The following is an 18500-nucleotide window of genomic DNA, read 5'->3' on the forward strand; positions in this document are numbered from 1 at the left end:
TGGGTCCTCAGAGGGCTCTTTGCGCTCACACCAGCAAGCATGAAGCCTGTCTCCTGATGGCCATCGTAAATCAGTCCCAGTGAGCTCATGTGCGTTATTTAAGACACACTGAGGACCTGCCGTGAATCACGTCCCTGCTCCTATTGTTCCATGTGTGGCTGCTGTTGCTGCAGAACCGGCCTCTGAAAATGACGCTAGATTGTACTTGAAGTACGTGTATGCAGTTAATACTGAAACCTGGACGAAAAAGATGACCGACCACGTATCAAAGGTTCACATTTCTGAGGATGAGCTTCAGTACTGTGGCTTAAGTATTTGATGTGATCATGGTGGTCACCCTGACAAAGAGAAATCAAAGAAGGCATTGACATGTAACATGGTAGCAGGGGCCCCCTCCTATTCTGTCCTCTGTTACTTTAATGGGTCCCACTGTCCCTGGAATCTGGGTTTTTTAAATAAACAAAACTGGTATTAAAATTTCTACATATGCATTTTAGGTTCTGCCTCCAAGTAGGACACATTTTATTCATTCATCCATGCATTCATTCATTCTCAGATGTTGCATACCCACTGTGTACACAAGCACCAAGCCAGGATCCAGGAATAAAACAAAAAAAGCTGTGGCGCCCACCCTGAAGGAGCTCAGAGTAGAGTGCCAGGACGTAACCCAGTCAGCAGTTTCATTGGGATATGTTGAGAGCTGTGATGCAGGTATATGCAGGGGAAGGTGTTGGATCGATAGGTGGGAAACATACTGTATGTTGCATGTGTCTCAGGAGCAGGTGCCAGGGAAGGCTCTCCTTTGGAGATCGGTCTAGGCTTCTTCATATCTTAGCTGCCTCCAAGAGCCTTTGCAACTTTACCAATGACTGAGCCATCACAATAAACTACATTAAAGCATGAGAGGATGTTTATAATTTAATTTAGAAGTTTTCCATTGAAAATGGTTGAAATTTCTAAACATTTCTTTTGAAAGGGTATGCCTTCATTTCAGAAGAATGCTCAGATACAGAGCAACACATTCTCTGTCCGTGCCTGACAAATGAGCCCTTCTATAAACGTTCCCAACCAGGATTTTGCCTACGAAGGCGCTTCAACTGACGGTGGCAGTGAACTCATTGTTTCCAAGCTTGAACCAGAAATAGATTCTTGTCCTTTGAGGATCAGATGTTATCTAAGTAACTGCCAGATTTATCTTTCCCCCAAGACTTGCAAACAAATACTAAAACTTTACCGGGGGAAGACATTTTCATTTTTACTAATAAACATTGGAGCCTGGTGTTTAATCCAGGTGGGCCTCATTGGCCTCTTGGGGAGGTACCTGATAACTTCCTTTGATTTGGGGGTTTATACAGATACTTTGAGCATCAAAAAGAGCATGGTATTCACATCTGCTGAACCAGAAAGTCCAAAGAGGGATTTTTCTCTCCTAGGAATGACGACAAGCATATCCAGCAGATTCCCACCCCTGCTCCCTCTCTTTCTAGCTCTGCAGGCTTGAAAAATGGATCTGCTTAGATAAATCTTCCTTCGATAAAACCTCATGACTTTATGGGGCATAATTGAGGACCTTAGCCGAGGAGCCCCACTTTGTAGTTCAGGTGTAGCCACTGTTGGCTATTTATATACAAAGGCATGGGGAGAGCAGCAGGGCTGAGAATAGCCTTCACTTAAAATATCAGCCCCAGCAGATGTCATCAATTACATCGTGTGCTGCTCAATAAAAATGGGAGGTTACTATATCAGTGCTGACACCGCTTGGTGAAATATAAACCATTGGCATGGAAGATGTAGAGCATTTCATCTTCCAGATAATAGGAGAATTGCTGAACTCCGGTGAAAGTTGTCAGCTGCAGAGAGAAGTCATTTCCCCTCCTGAGCTGAAAAAGAAGCCAACATGGCTCAAGTGGGTTTGTGGTTGGGGAAAACTTTGAGTTTGTAGAAATTGAATGTGTTGAAAAATCTTGCGGGGTTTCACATGACAGTTATGCACTGGCACAGGCTGAGGTGGTGGTGGGCGATGGACGGGGGCTTTGTGTTGGCACTGGGGTGAGGTGACCTTCAAATGTAGAGGAGAAGGGGGAGGGAAGGCGGGCCACGAGGGATTCTCGGAGAGTATAGCCAGAAAGGTGGGTTCGAGGCAGGTCTTCGGACACTTCCTATCAATCAGTGAAGCTTGAACTTTGTTTTCTCAGCAGTGGGGGACTGTAGGAAGGTTTTAAGCAAAGGAGTGACGTGATGAAGGCAGCGTTTTAGAGGACTTGGTTTGGTGACTCAGCATCTGTGAGAGGAACCCAAGGCGCATCTGCTAAATGACATCCGTCCTGCAGGACCGTTGCATGACTCGTCCATTGCACCTTTCAGTGCCTCAGAGCTCTGAGCTTTGGTTGTCACAGATGGTGAGCCTCAGCATCCAGTTCTGGAGCTGGATCTCTGGAATGCCCTTGGAGCTTTGGATTCCCTTAAGTGTTGGCTCGAATAGTTAGGACACTCACAGTATTCTAGAAGTAGTTCCTCGGCTGTAATTGTACTCGCCTTCAGGATATTTACCGAACTTTGGACAACAGGGCCTCATAGGGGAAGCACTTATCCTGTAATTGACTCCAAGGCCTTTAGAAGAAAAGTGCCTCCCTTGGTGGTCTCCTTCCAGGAGATGGAACATGCCTTTAACTTGTTATCTTCAAGCGAATCATTAATGTTTCTGTCAGTGGAGTATAATAGCCATCAACCTCAGGCTTTTCTAAGAATTCTTTGTGGAGATTTGGGTAAAGTAGTATATCCTTTTTTTAGTGGTTATAACAATTTGATGCCACATCTCCTCACAGAAGGGGCAGGGAGGGGTTCAGAATTGAAGAGAATGATTACTCATTCAGGTGAGACATTGCCTTTGTGAAGTTCCACAAAGCCCGACAGCCTGCGGGGAGAGCTGGGCAGGCTGCCCAGTTGGAGAGGCCATGGGCTGTTGCAAACGGTTCTTGTCCTGTGTGGGCAGGGGTGGAGGCCCTGGGGTGGACCTCTGCAAGAGGCCAGCTGAGGCTGCAGGGCTCTGGCACAATCCCAGGTTTTGGGTGGTCTCTGCCCTTTGAGCCTATTCCATCACTCGGCCCCTAACCAACCTGGGAGCCCATAGTGGGTGTTGAGCAGGGAAGGGTTTATGTTTCCAAAAGTGGTATCTGGTCCAGCAAAGTGCTTCTCCAAGAAAACTGTCCCTGGTCCAATAAGTTTAGAGCACATATGAACTCCTGTCTTCTGGAGATTCATAGGGCTCAGTAGTGATTGAAAAGCTCAGAAAAGGCTTTTAGTAAAGAAGCCCATTTAACTCAGAATTTTTCTCAATTTGCTTTTGACCACATATTTGTTTTTTCACCCCACACTTAACAGGTGCCTAGAGAAAGTAGGGTGTTCTGTGGGATGCACTCTGGTAAGTGCAGCATGGGGACTTGGGGTTTGCAGTCAGGTTCTCCACATTTGAAACTTGACTGTGCCAGCTACTACTGAGCAATTCTGGGCAACTTGTTTAACTTCTCTGCTCTGAAGGCTTCCAATCTGGCAATGGTACCGGGAAAGGCACTGGGAGGATTAAATGAGTTAATGTCTGGCATACAGTAAGTGCTCCATAAATGCTGCTTCAGTGCCTCTTCTTCCTCTTTGCCTGTCTCTCCCTGTTGCTTCCTTCCTTTTCCACTGAGGTTTTATTTCTTTCTTCATTTCTTCCCTTCTGGAGGCCTTCAGAGTTGCAATGCTCTGAAGCTCTCAGGGCAAATCGGAGTTGGCCTGCTTCATACTAGGTGGGTGGGGCATTGCACTGGTGTACCCTGATTCTCGTTTTGGGGGCTGAAGAAGTTAAGGCTTTTAGTGTATTCCTTCTTTCCTTTCTCCCGCCTGTCCACAGTTATCAAATGTTCCTCCTTTCAGCCTGCTGTGCTGGTTAACAGGGACCATGTTAAGAAAGGCCTCTCTGTGGGATGCTCCCACTTATCAGCCAGTCATAGCCATCCACCTAAGCTCTGAAGCTTAGAGAGGGTGTAAGGACTGAGAGGGGGATGCTGAGGGCCGGCAGCACCAGGAGCTGCTGGTGGGCATGGGTCGGGTGAGGGGTATTGGTCTGGGAAACTGGGAAATCCATAAGGTGTCAAAGAGATAATTTACTGAACCTTGGTATTGTGTTAAAAGAATAAAAGGTGTTGCCTTGTGTCATGGAATAGAGGATGAACAAGAAGCAAAATGAATTCTGAAAAGTTGGTTCAAAGCTCCTTGATTAGTCTTTTTGGAAAAAGAAATTTGAAGCTTTAATCACAAAGTTTTTGTTGAAGGAAAGGTGTCATTGCTGCTGTTTTTGCATTGGGACATTGGGAAGGTAATTTATGTGTATAACCAATACCTTACTTTAGAAGAAAATTCCGATTACTTGAAGAAGTCCTAGAGTGATGGAACACTAATTATTTTAGGTTCTCTCCTGTGGCCATGGTCCACTGAGGAAAGAGCCCACCAATTTATTTGGGTTATGATGTTCTGCTTGATGAGGCAGGCCTTTCTAGGACAAATGGCTGAAGGGAGATGGATCATGGAACTTTTTGAACCAAGTGAGTTCCTTTAATGTGAAATAAATGAATGTTTTAGATGGAGTGTATAGCTGTTGGTTTTAAGGATAATGTTTTTCCTCTGTAGTGAATACTAATCGTTCTTCCCGAGCAGCTTGGCTGTGACTAAATCTCCACCAATGTCGGTGATCTTCAGAGCAGAATATGAACTTGTAGGAATTGATCTCCAGATAAAAATAAAGCTCAGAAAGTCAGGGGCTCTCTTCACTCATGCTGTTCACTTGAATTGAAGCAAAGAAGAAAACCCTTGCCCTTTGACTTCCAATCTATTATACTAAGATCCCAACATGCTCAAATTCTGACCAAAGCCTTGAACTGTTTTGAAGCAAAAATTCTAAAACTCAAAAGGAGAGAGTCCTTCACATCTTCCAGCTGTGTTTCTGGAACCAGAGCCCTGTGGATCATGGCAGCATCCACATTTTGTCCTGGTTCTAAATGGTGCTCTGGAGGAGGCAAGATTGCTTATTTATAAAATGATTCTTCAGAAGGGATTTTTTTCCTCTAGATTAATCTGAAGTTTTACATGCTAGGCTTAAAAGAAATCTTGAGTCCCCGCAGCTTTCCTCTTGATGTGGAATTTAACCTCACCCCAAAAAGAGCCTCTGATTTGCATTCATAGGGCCTTGAACATTTCTCAGTGTTTAAGGATCTATTCACCTTATCTGATCACTTGAGCTGCTGATTTTCAGAGGCTGCTGGTCTGGTTTGTGGGAAGCATCTTAATAATTTTCTCCTGGTTCTCTCATGCCTGGTCTGCTTGGTTTCTGCCTACCTCTGCCTTTCTACATCGCGTCATGATGACACTTTGGCCTGAGTGGCAGTTCCTCTCACCATTTCCCACCCCAGACCTCCCTGCTCTGCCCCAGCCCCATTAGCTTCTCTCCCTTTGCTGTCCCTTCTTCTTTCTTTCTGGATTATGATGATAAAATAGTTACTGGTTTTTAAATTTTTGTAGTATTGATTTTTAAGTGTCCAAAGTCAGTTCTGTCAGAGAAGAAACAGAAAGCTGTTAATTCAAATCTTGGTATGTTCCGTTTTTTTTTTTTTTTTTTTTTTACTCAGCCTATCTGCTTTGAAGTTTAGATCAAGTTAAAACTTTCATCTCTGGTTGCCTTTGCCTGTTTGCTTATTTTAAAGAAATCAAAACATCAGATAAGAGATTGAAATCCAATGGGTGCCCCGTCTTGGTCTTAAGTGCCACATCATTAAGGGACTTTTTTGTCCAGGTTCTTACACTTTTATGTCACATGGATGTGTCTACAAACAAGATGTTACATGTTGTGCCATAGAAGTAAATGTTTCCTTCTCTAACCTGTTTATTTCATTGAAAATTGTTTCTGAGGGTTTTTGGTTCGTAGCTGTAGATCTAGTTAATGCCTTCCTATCGTTACATTGCATTATATCAATATGCTTCCATTTATCTGCTATTCCCCCATTGGTGGGCATTGATGTTGACTCTATTTGTTTTGCCATCGGGCTGCTTTTTCTCAGCATTTTAACACACGCTGCCAACTGATTCTGCCCTGAAGTTGCTTGTCCTGGAGAGCCTGGGATCCCAGGAAGGGGTTGACATGGGTCATGACTCTGCCATTATTTAAATGTGTTAAATTCAGGCAACACACACAGCCTTTCTGAATTTCACTTAGCCTATTTCTTTTTTTTTTTTTTTTTAAGATTTTATTTATTTATTAGAGACACAGAGAAAGAGAGGCAGAGACACAGGCAGAGGGAGAAGCAGGCTCCATGCAGGGAACCCGATATGGGACTCGATCCCAGGTCTCCAGGATCACACCCTGGGCCAAAGGTGGCGCTAAACCTCTGAGCCACCCGGGCTGCCCCACTTAGCCTATTTCTGAAATACACAGGGGGTTCCCAAAGTCCTCTCCATCCATGGTCTTTAAGCTCTCATGGTTTCAGGCAGCATAGAGTCTGTATATGTTTTTCTCATAAAGGAAGGAAAAATGAAAAATCTGAAGCCTGATGCTCTTGTTTCAAAGGTTACAGTTGAACCAATGAGGTATGAATATAGCTGCGATAAAACCAGTGGAATTAAATGGGGCTTTAAACCATCAGGGATGAGGAGGGAGACTCAGAGTAAAAAGAAAAAAGGCCAAAGTGCAAGGTGCTTCTTGGTCTTCTCATGAACTCTTGTGGGCCCCAAAAGGAGTGGAGGAAGATCAGGGTTTCAAGGGTTCTGGTGCCAGGCACAGTTCCCCCATTAGCTTGCTGCATGCATTGGAGTAACCTCAGCTGTAAAGTGAGGCCTGCAGGGGCACTTGGGAGGCTCAGTGGTTGGGTATCTGCCTTTGGTCCAGGGCGTGACCCCGGGGCCCTGGGATCAAGTCCTACATCAGCTCCCTGTGAGGAGCCTGCTTCTCCCTCTGCCTGCGTCTCTGCCTGTCTCTCTGTATCTTTCATGAATACATAAAAAAAATCTTAAAAAAAAAAGTGGGGTCAGCGGTACCAATCTCGTGGGGCATTAATGGAAACTAAATGGTATCGTGCTGCAGAGCCATGAGCCACTGAATGGCTTGTGCACACTCACTTCAGTTTGCTGTCAGCTGATGGTATCAGCTGGCACTGTGGGGGCCCCACTTCCTGGAGGGGTGCCCATGGCTCTGTCCGTGTTCTGTGCTGGCCTCCCCCTGCCTTCGCTAGGGGCTCCCAAAACCCTGGGCCTCCCGAACTGAGCCATTCTGGTGGCATGTGCTCTACCCTCCGGGTGGAATAACAGAGTCATGCAGGGTAGTCACATTCCCCTTGCACTTATGAGGCTCTGCGGCTTCCCGTTACTGTGTTTAAGAGGTTCCTTCAGCACGGACAAATCCATTTTAAAGACATGTTTATTACTTTTCCCCAAACTCATAAAATGTAGTGTTAGTTTTATAAAAATAGGGAGAAAAAAAATCCTTCCTGCTATTCCACCTGCTAGAACAACGGCCCCTGAATTAATTATAGTGTATTTGTTGAGTCCTAATGAAAAAGCCCTGGTTTGGGGAAATTCTCAATAGGGAAAAAATGTCAGCAGAATTTTAAAGTCAATCAATAATGCTGTTTAAATTTTCCTCATTTGAGACTGTAGAGTGGATTAGAGCATTTTCATAGCTGGGAGGTGGCTGCTGGCGGGGGGTGGGGGGAATGCTGCTGGAATCACCCAGGTCCCCCAGGCCCCATGCCTGACATGGAGACTTTCTTCCTGTTGCTGAGGTCTTCAGTTGAGTTACGTAGCAGTTCATTGCTGGGTGCCTGTCTGATGTCCATCCTGCCCCGATCGCCGCGCAGGATGAGAGGTGGTGTGCTGTACTGGAAAGGTCCTTATTTCTTGTGGGGTTTGATTCCCAACTCTTGCCTTTAGTCGCTGTGTGTGCTGAGGCAAGTTCTTACATTCTCTGAGCCCGTTTCCCCTTCTCTATAAAATACAAATTGACGTTTACTGCTCCTAAGAGCCGTCAAAGTCCTGCTATAGGGCCCATCCCGTCTTGCCCCAAGGATCATGATAAAGGCAACAAAGCTGTGGTAAAAGACGCAGGGCCAAGGTTTTCTTCTGGAGTCTCAGATGTGGAAGGCTCTTTGAGGTCCTTGGTACGTCCACTTAGCTGATGCAGTGCACTCGTGGTAGATCAGTGAATTGTTGAGTTGAGTGCTTACCTGAGGACCTGGTAGGTGCCTGGGGGGTTCTTCACACAGGAACTGTGAGAGGGAGTGCCAGGGAGGCTCTCCACAGGACTCTGGAGTCTGTGTGGTCCAGAGCGGGACACATGGGCAATGAAATATGCCTGAGGATATGTTGGGGGCACCCTGGGTGCTCTGGTGAGGGCCCAGTGAGTGGTTTCTGGAGGCTCAGGGAAGGGACCTTGGGAGGTGCGCTGGGAGCCTCTCAAGGCTGAGTAGATGTCTGGAGAGAAGCACGGGTTGGTGAGCAGCATCTGATGGGAGGAAGTGCTTCCTGAGAGGTGGGCATTCACTTGCTACAGAAGTGCAGTTTGATGAGATTGCTTCTTTTAAAAAAACCATTTATTAGGAGCGATGAGGAGTATGTAAGCTATTGCTTTATTGGGCTGTTCATTCTTTACCCATTTGTCTCTCAAGATCCCTCTGGTGGCCCCTTGAGATATCCCCAGAGCCGTGATTGTGAACAGGTAGAGGCCATCTGCACAGGAACAGGGAGAGAATAGGGCTCGGGTGCGCCAGCACCAACTCCATCTCCAGAGAGCGCCCATGACGCTGACCGGCCCAGCCCAAGGTGCTCAGAGGGTCGGGGACCCAGTGGTGACAGCACTTCTCATTTCTCAAGGGAAGCAGGAGATGAAGAAGTTTTGACCTGTGTGAGACCCAGTTCTTCAGTGTTTGCAAGACCGTTATCAAACAGAAAAACACCTGTGAGAGGGCAATGTGTCTTTGGGTTTCTTGTCTGAGCTTCTCCCTGTGAGGGAAGCTGGGGGCCTCATTGTCAGACCTCGTCTTTAGCCTGTGGTATGTATGCTCTGGAGGCTCATGAGTCCTCGGAGTCCCCCCGACCTGAAGGCAGCGCCCAGCAGAGCTGAGGACACACTGCCTGAGTGGAAGTCATCCGTGCCCAGGCTGCACTTGGACGCAGTGAGGCCTGAAGCCACATGTAATGAGCGGGGGGCCTGATGGAAGCACGAGCCCAGGCAGAGTGCTGGCTTATTACTGCTGGTCCTCTGCAGCCTCCCACACTGCCTTTAGATGGATTGTTTTAATCTTGAGAAGAAGGAAACCTGCCCCTGCCCACATGCGAGCACACCGTTCATATAATACAGGTGCCTCAGGGATTCTGAAACCCAAACCACTCCCCAGAGAGCTGTGGGGAAGCCCGTGTGAATCAGGAGGGACTTACTTAGGTGCTGAGGCTCCCTGCTCTGGGGAGGGTGAGGGCAGCGCCGTGGGCCCCGGCAGCCTGGCCTGGAGGAGCCACTGCAGGAGATGGGTGCCGTGTTCAGAAGCTGGCCCTGCACTGCTCCTTTTCTTTTGTGGCCACAGAAGAATGCTAGAAAGGGACAGAGAAAGTGGACAACATCAGAGGCATCAGAGGCACTCACTGCCAGGGAAAGAAGATCCCAGTGAGGTAAAGGATTGTCCTTCTGAGCCCTTGGATGCCCTGGTCTGGCCCAGGGTCAGTGACATCCATGAGCCTTTGCTCACATTCTAGTCCAGCCCCTTCTCTTCCTAATGACTTCACGACACACATAAAGGTACTTGTTTTCCTCCTGTATTCACTTCGGGTCCATGAATGCTCACTTCCCTTACAAGAGTTTACTGGAAACATCACTCAGCCACCCTCAGATCTGTAACCAAAAATAGCATGATATGGTGCATGATAGCATGCATGATAGCATGATACTTTGTTTTCTAAAATATTATTTTCCCTGTCCCCCTTCTCAAAATGTAACTTTCAAGAATATATTGGTCTCAGGCAGAAAATGAGTAGATGGGCAATATTTGGATATAGGAAAACATGTAAGTAAATAAAGCTGCAACAAGGGTGCTGCTCAAAATACATGCATGACACATTTCTGTGCACTTCTAGAGCTGGCCCTAGAGCTTCCTTACAACCAGAGTAAGAGAGGAAACATGGTGCTCATGAGGTGAAAATAAGGCAGCGGTTCAGGACATACTTAAGGGGTTCAGTTAGTGAGGCCAGAGTTGTCTTCCTCCACCCAAGTTCTCTAAACGGGAGTGTCAGGGTGGGCGATGCTCTTGGCCGTGTCCAACGGGAGATGCCACAGTCACTTCTTAGGACTGCTCCCTCCTAGGTCTCTCCGGGCACACGGTTGGCTGGCTGCCAAAGTTCAGTTCTGTAAGTTCATTCAGTGATAAGCCAGAATAATGCAGGGTACACAGTCTTCTCAAGGTCTGGCTTGACACATGGATAAAGTTGATGACATCAGGAAGAATGGATGCCCTGTGTCTCCATCAGGGAAGACTCTGATTGTTTTGTTTCTGGTAATTGATTAGCATTGGAACTGAAGAGTTCTGGGCTTTTCCTGGCAGGAACAAGAAGTTCAGATGATCTCTGCTGCCAATTAGCAGAAGCAAATGGATCTCTTCTTATCAGCCAAGTGGCAGGTAAAGCCAGTGTCCTTGGCCAGAAATTCAGAATCCAAGAATTCCAGAATTCCAAGCTGGGATTTTGATACCTGAATGGATAGTCACCTTCCTCTATGCCGAGACTGTAGATCAACTTATGGCAGATGGGTGATTATGAACTCCAGTGTTCTTCCCCACACCCCACTGCAAGCCCAGGGGGTTACAAAGGTATCACATGGGAGCTTAACGATGTAATCCGAGTTCGGCGTGCGTGGGAAACACTTCCCATGCACGCATACATGTACATGTTCATCCCGGCTTCTCAGATGTGTCCAGATGCTGATATGCTTAGTAAAATTCACATTTTATTTGAAGATATTGCCAAATTCATATTAGATGTTGTTAGAAAATTTTGAGCCAGCAGCAGACCTATTAGCATGATGGCTACTTTTTGGGGTGTGAAGGGGAGGGTGCCATTTACAAATGTTTACAACTTTTTTTAAAGATTTTATTTATTTATTTATGAGAGACAGAGAGAGAGAGAGAGGGGCAGAGACACAGGCAGAGGGAGAAGCAGGCTCCATGTAGGGAGCCCGATGTGGGACTCGATCCCAGGACCCCAGGATCACGTCCTGGGCTGAAGGCAGATGCTCAACCGCTGAGCTACCCAGGCATTCCAAATGTTTACGATTTAATCCTGAGTTATCTTTTCTTTGGTGATGACAAAATTATACTGTCAGCTTCGGGGGGGGGGGGGCACTCATACTGAGGTATAGATTTCTTCATTCAGAAATGGTTTCAGGTACTTTAGATGTAGTTTAAAAGTAGAGGTAAGGTGACATGGCACCGGGGTGTGGGCAGGACTTCATATAAGCCAGCAGTGGGTGGAATTTTGAACTCCTTTGGATATCATGGCTATCTTCAGATGTTGGTTGGATTCTTGCAGAGAGGAAGCTGAAGATTGTGTGGTACTAAAGGGTAGTCCCAGAAAAAGTGAATGGAAGTTGCAAAGTGATGGATGTGGACTTACTACAAGTATGGCCTTCTCACAGCTCAAGCTGTATAGGGAAGGGATATCTGCCACCAGGGATGAGTCACCACTACTAGCATGTTCACACCTAAGATTGCGCAGCTGCACAGCTGGTTTGCTCTTGGGGGACAGGGGACTTACCATTGACATTCCCTCTGACTTTGAATTTATGTAGTCCTGTGATAAGGGAAGTCTGTTGAGAGGCGATAATTTATTTTATAATAGAAATTATTCCCTGTAGGGTTTTCTCAAACAACCTGCCTAATTGATACATTGTGGGTAGATTCAGTTTAACAGAGTTAGGTCTATGCAGCTTTACCAGAATGCCTAATATGTAAATGCATTTGGTTTTATTCAATTGAAGCCTCATTCTCTGCAAATACAAGGGACTTGAGTAAGAAAAATGGCAGGATTATTTGGTGTTCTTGTAAAGGAAAGTGATATATCCAGGCAGTTTAGATCTTTGCTTCCATCCTTTTGAAATGACCCCACTTCTGTGAATGGATTCTGTTGTCTTTGGCAAGAATGGCAGGGGGCTATATGGCCTTGGTGCCATGTGTTATCTTGCCAGAGCTGCAGATGCAGACATAAATTTCCAAATGCATTGAAATTTCTCATTGTAAGACTCCTGTAGAGAGATGGCTGTCCTCCATGGAGAAAGAAATGCTTTTGCTCTACCTTCAGGTGCTTGAGGGTGAGGATCGTGCATGAAGGATCTGGGAAGCCACCGTGTTCTTAGAGAAGCCTCTGAGAGCCTGGAGAAATAGATTAGGCTGGCCTCTACCCTCAGAGAAAGCGTGGTCCCTCCGTGTGTCTTGTCTGTCTTCAAGTGTTAGGGCCACGTCGAGGGATCCCCTGCCATGGCCTCCAAGGGGCCTGCTTTTACAAATTCCTGTCATCCGACAGCTCGTGTTGTTGGAGAAATCGGGAAGTATATGCCGGATTAAATGTGGTTTTGTTCGCATATCGAATAATGACTCCCTCAATGTTTAGAACGTTGTGCTATCTCAGACACCGAAGAAGAGACCCTGGAACTCTCAGATAAAGAAGGATTATCATGTATTTAGAAAGTGTGTGCCTGGCGTTTACATCTGGTCAACACTGAGCGGGTCCGCCCTGGAGGGAAAAGGGGAGGAAGGGCTGTGTGTGTCTCCAGGGACATTGAGGCTAAACTGTCAGATCAAGGGGTGGTGGTCTGAAGTGGTGGGCGAATTGTGCTGCAGGAGAGTTTCTGTAGAATATTCTCAGTGGCTGCTGCGTTCGTGACTGTTATATTTTTCTTCTTTGCTCTGTATGTTTTCCTTTTTTCTCAGGACCCTGATTTCTAGTCTGTTTGATTCTTGCAGTGTGCAAAACGGAAGTTTATCTGGATGGTGTAGTATTCAGCTAGGATTGTAATTGAGAGAGAATTAACAGTTATTTCATCTTTCAGTGGTGCGACTGTTTCTTTAAGAATTCACTGTAATATTGTCATAATTAGCAAATAGCTTGCATTGGGGCCTTCACACATTCTTCTCTGTGCTTGATGTATTCCTGCCCCTCTTTTACGCTGTGTGACCAGCTCTTTTTTGAGGTCCCAGTTTCTGTGTTGTTTCCTCAAGGGAATTCCTCTCATTGACCCTAGACTCCTTGGGTCACTTGGCTCCTATGAGCCTATACTTTGCATCATTACACGACTGTGATTTAATAATTTTCTAGAATTATTTCCTGTTTGATTTCCTGTCGGGACTGTGATCTCATTGGGAGCAGGCTTACATGTGTCCTGTGTACTTGTGTATCTCTGGGGCCCAATGCAGAACTGGGTGCAGAGTAACTGCTGAGTTAGCAGTTGTTAGGAAGAAGAATAATCACCATTTATTGAGTACCTACTGTATGCAAGTACTGTCTATTCTTTTTTTTTAGTACTGTCTATTCTTAAAAAAAGTGTGTGCACATGTACAGTCTTGTTTTTTTTTTAAGATTTTATTTATTTATTCATAAGAGACACAGAGAGAGAGGCAGAGACATAGGCAGAGGGAGAAGCAGGGTCCGTGCAGGGAGCCCAATATGGGACTCGATCCCGGGACCCCAGAATCATGTCCTGAGCTGAAGGCAGATGCTCAACCACTGAGCCACCAGGTGCTCCTGCACAGTCTTCCTAATACTGATACCTGGATAAAAGAAAACAAAACAAAACAAAACAAAAAACATGGTTGCTCCCATTTTGAAACTGGGTAACTGGGTTCAAATCCTGAGAGTAAATACTCAGCAGCCTCTTTTAAGCAGGTTCAGGAAGGGTATACACAGTCACCTGGAGAAGTATCCTTAGAAGCACAGCAGTGTATCTAACAGGATTCCACTTACAGAAAACCAAGTGTTGATGTTTGTGTGTAGCTGATGGGCCTGTATTTGCATGCCAACTATCTGAACACCAAATTGTGACCTTTTATCTTGGAGGAATGGGCTGGGAGGAACAAGAGGAATTCTTAGTTTTTACTTTGTAATATTCTATGTACTTTCATTTTAAGAATTTACTGTGAGTCTCTCTTTATAAATAAAAAAGTATAGGAAAGAAAAGGACGTGCCCAAGATCTCCTGGGTGGTGTGGTGGCTGCCTGGGGATTTGAACCCCAGCCCATCTGGCTCTGAAGCCTGGATTCTCCTCCTGACACCCTTGATGTCCATAGCAGTAGTTTCATCTGGTGGGGTTCCTCCCCCCGCCCCCATCCTGAGGACATTTGGCAATTTCTTTACACAGTTTTGTTGTTTTCCAGTGGGGTTGGGGGAGGGTAGTACTGGCAGCTAGTGGGTTGAGGGCAGGGATGCTGATAACATCCAACCCTGCCCTGGATGTCACCCACAGTTCCCTCACCTAACAGGCAGGTAGTGCTGAAGCTGAGCACCTGTGCTCCAGAGTGGCAGCTGGCCCTGAGTAGACCCTGGAGAGTGCAGTGCTCCCCTCAGCCCCACAGGACCATCAGCCACGTGGTGTGGGATGCCTGGTACCCACCGAAGCGCTGGGCACAAAGCCTGCTCTGAGGCCACATTGTTTCAGTGCCCAGTGGAAACAGCAAAAGCTAAATCATTTATCAGCCTTATCCTCAACCGAAGCTTTTAAAAGAGAGACAGACAGAGAGGCTTTTAGTCAAAGAAAGGTCCTGAAGAGGTGCAGAGTTGCGGGGGGAGGGTTGCAGGAGATCTTTGTATCTTAGCACAACCTGAGGGAAAAATAAGAGTTCTTTTAGGATGGATGATGATGTCTGGATTTTCCCCATCATCTCCTCTGATGATTTACAAGTTTATTTACTACCTGAAACCAGGTGTCATGTAGGCATCCAGAACTGATAGGGGCATCCTTCCACTGGTGCCTGGATGATTCTGTCTCCTTCAGTCTGTCCTGGGCAGTTCCTTCATTACTGAGGGGACCCCTCGAGGAGCTGCATGGATTCCCAGTGAGCACCGAGGGTAGGGAGTCTGCTCTGTCAGAATCTGAGCATTGGCTTTGTTGCTCTGCTTGGAGGGCTCTTGAGAATCATCCCATTGCCTTTCTCACTTCTCAGGGAGGAAACAGGCCAGAAAGGGGAAATCATTTGCTAAAAACTAATTACTGGCTAGTCAGGACTGGCCCCCAGGCCCCCAGTCTTATAGTCAGCCCTAAGACTGCAACAGGAAGAAGAGAATGACTATTTTCTTAAAGGCAGAGAGGTAAACAGACAAGAAAATATTCTTTTTGTGTGGATGAGATTGGGTAGGATTTGGTTCAAGGAGCAGGAGGTGGGAGAACTGATGAGGGGGTGAGGGCCTTTCTGTTATAGTGACTTAGTTCTACAGTGGTTCAGTTCTCAGTGGTTCTCAAAGTGTGGCCCTCAGACTTATGGAATGGGGGAGGCTTTGAGTTGGGGACCCAGCAATCGGGGTGATTCTCATGTGTGCTCAAGTTCTAGAGCCACTGGGGAAAAGGATAGAAGATGGACTTTTCTTTCTGGGTCCCCATTCCATCAGCCAGGATCTTGGCTAGATCACATGACATCTGTGGGCCTCAGTTTCATTGTCTGGAGAATGGGGATGGTCCTACTTAACCAGCAGAGTTCTTGGAAGAGTCAGCACAGGGTGCAAGTGGATGTGATCTGTACAGCATTACCCAAATAATCAAGCTTGGGGTTTGCATTTGGTTTGATTCTCCTGGACTGGTAAACACCACTGTCGCTGTTTCTCACGATGTGCCTTTGAAGCTGCTTTTGTTCTTTCTCCGTAGAATAACACAGCCTATTCCTATATGTCAGGGCCATCCCATGTGTCTTCCTGAGGCACTCTCTGGCAGATTCAGCCTCCTAAAGCTGCTCACATGCACACAGAGCAGCTCTAGGGAACCTGGGGAGGATGTGGCCAAGGGAGCGGCCAGGAAGGCTGTGCTGTAAAGCTGACCCAGGGCCTGTGAATGGCCCCCACAAAATGACCTGGGAAGACTGGTTCTGGGAAAGAGGATCATCATTACAAAGGGCAGGTGACCACAATCCGTGTAGGATCAGAGTGTGGACACTGACCCTTGAAGGTCATGGTGCTCACATTTACAGCCAAAAGTATTAGGTAACCAGCATGTGACAGGTCTGCCTTCTTTCATCTAATCTCTGACACCATCAGTTGAAAGACATATTGCTTTGAGTAACACACACACACACACACACACACACACACACACATACACACACATTAAACTGATACACCATTGGTTATAAAAGAAGAAAATTCTGACTTCAATATTGAAATGTGAAAAACAGTATTTTAAAAAGTGCTCAACACTATTCCCACATCATTACATTCGATCTGCACAACTGCCCTATGAAATTGGGGCTATTACTGGAATTACTTCATAGTTGAGGGAACTGAGGCTCAGTTAACTCAGTTGTATGGGGCAGAGGCCAGCGACCTTTTTCCATAAAGGGTCACATAGTAAATACTCTAGGCTTTGGGCTCCATATGATTTTTTTTTCTTTAACTCAGTTTTGCCTAAGCTTCCATGGACGATATGCAAATAAGTGCACCTGGCTGTGTTCCAATAAGACTTTATTTATGGACATTGTTGAATTTCATAAAAATTTCACATGTCCTGAGATATTACTTATTTTATTTTTCAACCATTTGAATATGTGAAGGTTATTGTCGTAGGACACAAAAACTGGTGGCATGCTAGATTTGGCTCTGGATTTGGCCCCTCAGCTATTGGTTTTTGTTCCCAGTTTAGAGTATCCTAGAATTCAAATCCAGGTCCAAATCCAGATGTGTGTCTACAACCAGGTTTTAATCTCCATTATGGTGTAGATAAGGAGAAGTGGCTGTCAACTTGTTTTTCTACCAAAAAAAAAAAAAAAAAAAAAAAAAAACCACCAAAAAACAAAGCACAACCCTTTAAAAATCTGTACTAAAAGTACTATTTGCCTTAATCATGAAGTTTGTCAAGTTTTTCAAGGAAGGTCTAATTTTAATTTCCTATGAACTTGTTTCTTTATAGCTCAATGTTAATTATAATTTGGAGAGGCATCTTGGCTTTTGAACTGACAGCTTGAAAACGTCAAGTTTCTTCTTAAGTGAGACAAACATGTGCGTAGTGTAAAAAAATCATTTTAAAAGTATAGAAAATATGAAGTAAAGTGCTTTACCTGCCTTGTTCCCTTTTTATTCCTTAGTTATTCTTCCCAAAGCTAACCACTATGAGCAGCTTCTTGGGCCACGCTTTTGGAAGTTGGCTCTAGGGCTATAGGAATGTGTGTGCGTGTTCACTGACTTTGATCTCCATCCCTCCTTTTTCATGTCAGCTCTTCAAGGAGGGCTTTTGACTTTATAATTTCGTCCGTTGGTACATTATTTTTTTAAAGATTTTATTTATCACGAGAGACACAGAGAGAGGCAGAGACACAGGCAGAGAGAGAAGCAGGCTCCCTACAGGGAGCCTGATGTGGGACTCCATCCCAGGACCCCGGGGTCATGCCCTGAGCCAAAGACAGACGCTCAAGTGCTCAGCCACCCAGGCGCCCTGGTACATTATTCTCAGTGGATATATAGTTTTCTGTGTCTGTACTCCTAAAGCGCTGCTATGTATTTAACCATGTTCCCATTCTTGGATTTGAGTTATTTCCAGTTTTTTTCTAGTTATTACAAATATAGTTCATTGACTATTGCTGCAGGTAAATCTGGCATGCTTTTATAAACATTTCTGTAGGATGAGTTCCTGGAAGTGGCTACTGCATCAAAAGAGATTTTTTTTTTTTTGGTGCGTTAATGTTTTTCTTACATGAAATTTCTAGCAGGTTATATGTCCCAGCCAACAAACGTCTGCAGAGAGCAGCATTGCTGGGGGGGTGGGGTGGGGGTGGGAATTGACTCCTGTAACATTTACACTCCTCCATTGTCTTTTGTTTGGTGAGGAAATAGGTCCCTGTTTCATCTTGAAGAGTCGGTAGAAAATTAGTTGGTAAGGAATGGTGACAGGTTTTGGGTCCTGGATCTCAACATGATCTTTGACTTTTATGTAAAGAAGAGTCCTCTTTTCTCGAAGAACCCAAGCAAGGTGCTGTGGACCTGCCTGGCCAGGATTCTTTGATGGGGAGGCAACAGTGGTGGCTGAAAACTATGGTCCATCCCTATGAATTTTTCTCAGAGCCCAAGGAGCAGTGTTAATAGCTTACGGACATCATGTGACACCTAGTAGTTCTGAGTACTGACTGACTGTTCCAGCTTCCGTCCTCAGCCCTGTATAGGAACCGCCTCGTGGAGTGTGTGTGTGGTCACAGTAGAACACTGGAATTGGAATGTACCTCATCTTGGTTCAGGTGAGGAAACAGGTT

The 18500-nt window shown here is 45.7% G+C and overlaps 1 protein-coding gene across 2 annotated transcripts in view; it reads left to right on the forward strand.

Moving 5' to 3' along the window:
- Nucleotides 1–18500, forward strand: part of SPOCK1 (SPARC (osteonectin), cwcv and kazal like domains proteoglycan 1) — a 498184-nt gene that overhangs the window by 224285 nt on the left and 255399 nt on the right. The gene's annotated exons all lie outside the window — the stretch shown is intronic.

The sequence above is a fragment of the Vulpes lagopus genome, chromosome 7 (assembly GCF_018345385.1).
Source record: "Vulpes lagopus strain Blue_001 chromosome 7, ASM1834538v1, whole genome shotgun sequence".
In the NCBI taxonomy this organism is placed as follows: Eukaryota; Metazoa; Chordata; class Mammalia; order Carnivora; family Canidae; genus Vulpes; species Vulpes lagopus.